The sequence below is a fragment of the Triturus cristatus genome, chromosome 4_1, assembly GCF_964204655.1.
Source record: "Triturus cristatus chromosome 4_1, aTriCri1.1, whole genome shotgun sequence".
NCBI lineage: Eukaryota > Metazoa > Chordata > Amphibia > Caudata > Salamandridae > Triturus > Triturus cristatus.
In genome coordinates, this window is record NC_140585.1 from 136578204 (window position 1) to 136580703 (window position 2500).

The window sequence follows — 2500 nt, forward strand, 5'->3', positions numbered from 1 at the left end:
ATTTTTGTTATCACCTCAGATGGGACTCAAACCCACAATCCCTGGCTTAGGAGGCCAGTGCCTTATCCATGAGGCCACTGAGGCACACATGCATAGCTCTTTTCTAGAGGCATTATTTAAATGTATTCTATGGTCAGACACCGGTGTGTGCACACAGGGCATTTCTCACTTCTCTCTATAAGTAAACTTCCCATTTTCATCCTCTTCCATCCCCGACTTTAACGCTCTCTTCTATGCTATAATGGAGACTTTGCAATTTTAGCAAGTGGAGAGAAATTGGAGAACCACTTTGGACTCCACACTTCTTCTTCACTTACTTCTTTTCTCAATATACTGGGCTTAGAAAATGGTATCAAGCCATCCTTATCATCAGCAGGACACGGAAAGAGGCACCAAGTCTCCTAACCAAGTTCAACCACACTCTGCAACTTAACCATTTCACTACAAATTAGGCAACGGGGGCATCAGCAAAGGCAGCCAATGTGCCGATCCTTTATACATTTTTTGTAGTACTTTTCTTACTCGGAGGCAAAATCAGCGCTTTAACTGCCCAAATCATACAGACTTTACACATGTAGCACTCTATGCACACATAGGCACACACCTTGCAGTTCTTCTACACACACTTAAACTAAAAACCCATTCTGTCACGTCAAAATTCTGCAAACCTATTACATAATCAGTGCGTCGGCATAGAAGCACTTTTTAATGCCACTAAAATGCACAAGTAGTTAGACTGAAGATGCAACCTGATTGAGTTTACAGTATGTACTCCACTTTATTAATGATTAGTAATGAGAAAGTGAAGACTACAAGAGTATTGGAAAATAATTTTTCCACTCTGAATGTAAAGCAGATTGTGTGACCATTGGCCAAAAATGACCACGAAGGGACTTGACCCCTCAATCTTCTGATCCGAAGTCAGACGCCTTATCCATTAGGCCACGCGGTCATCCATTCACCTGCGATGATTTTTATCATGTAGGTGGTATGCATGGATGGAGAACATATTATTGAAAGGTATTCAGGTTTACATCCCATAGTGTTCTTTCAGCTGGAAGCACTTTTTTGGAATCTATATATTGAGAATTTTATGAGTACTATATGCTTTTGTTTTCCTTTTTGCATACAAACCTCTTTCCTCATGAGTTTAAAGCTCATTTGTGTGCTCTACATAGCTCTGGACGTTTCCAGACGTGACCTATTCAAGTAGCTGAAAGCCTGTCACCACCTCTAGAAACAAGATTCACACCAATCCAATTCATATCATTTTTTCCAAAGGAATATATTCTGGCCGGTCGAAAATGCATCTCACAAAAATAGGCATTTAAAAATCTACTTTGCAGTTTCAGAACACTAACATGACGGTGAAGTGTACACAAGTAAAATGGGACCGTTTCAAAGTACCTAATCCCTCATAAACTTCTGAGAGGAAGCATGTAATAAATCTACCTAATTTTCTGGAAAAGAAAGAGGAAGGATTTTTGTTATCACCTCAGATGGGACTTGAACCCACAATCCCTGGCTTAAGAGGCCAGTGCCTTATCCATTAGGCCACTGAGGCACACATGCATAGCTCTTTTCTATAGGCATTAATCAAATGTATTCTATGGTCCGAAACCTGTGTGTGCACACAGGGCATTTCTCACTTCTCTCTATAAGTAAACTTCCCATTTTCATCCTCTTCCATCCCCGACTTTAACGCTCTCTTCTATGCTATAATGGAGACTTTGCAATTTTAGCAAGTGGAGAGAAACTGGAGAACCACTTTCGACTCCACACTTCTTCTTCACTTACTTCTTTTCTCAAAATACTGGGCTTAGAAAATGTTATCAAGCCATCCTTATCATCAGCAGGACACGGAAAGAGGCACCAAGTCTCCTAACCAAGTTCAACCACACTCTGCAACTTAACCATTGCACTACAAATTAGGCAACGGGGGCATCAGCAAAGGCAGCCAATGTGCCGATCCTTTATACATTTTGTGTAGTACTTTTCTTACTCTGAGGCAAAACCAGCACTTTAACTGCCCAAATCATACAGATTTTACACATGTAGCACTCTATGCACACATAGGCACACACCTTGCAGTTCTTCTACACACTTAAGCTAAAAACCCATTCTGTCACGTCAAAATTCTGCAAACCTATTACATATTCAGTGCGTCGGCATAGAAGCACTTTTTAATGCCACTAAAATGCACAAGTAGTTAGACTGAAGATGCAACCTGAATGAGTTTACAGTATGTACTCCACTTTATTATTGATTAGTAATGAGAAAGTGAGGACTACAAGAGTATTGGAAAATACTTTTTCCACTCTGAATGTGAAGCAGATTGTGTGACCATTGGCCGAAAACAACCACGAAGGGACTCGTACCCTCAATTTTCTGATCCGAAGTCAGACGCCTTATCCATTAGGCCACGCGGTCATCTGTTCCCCTGAGATGATTTTGATCATGTAGGTGGTATGCATGGATGGAGAACATATTATTGAAAGGT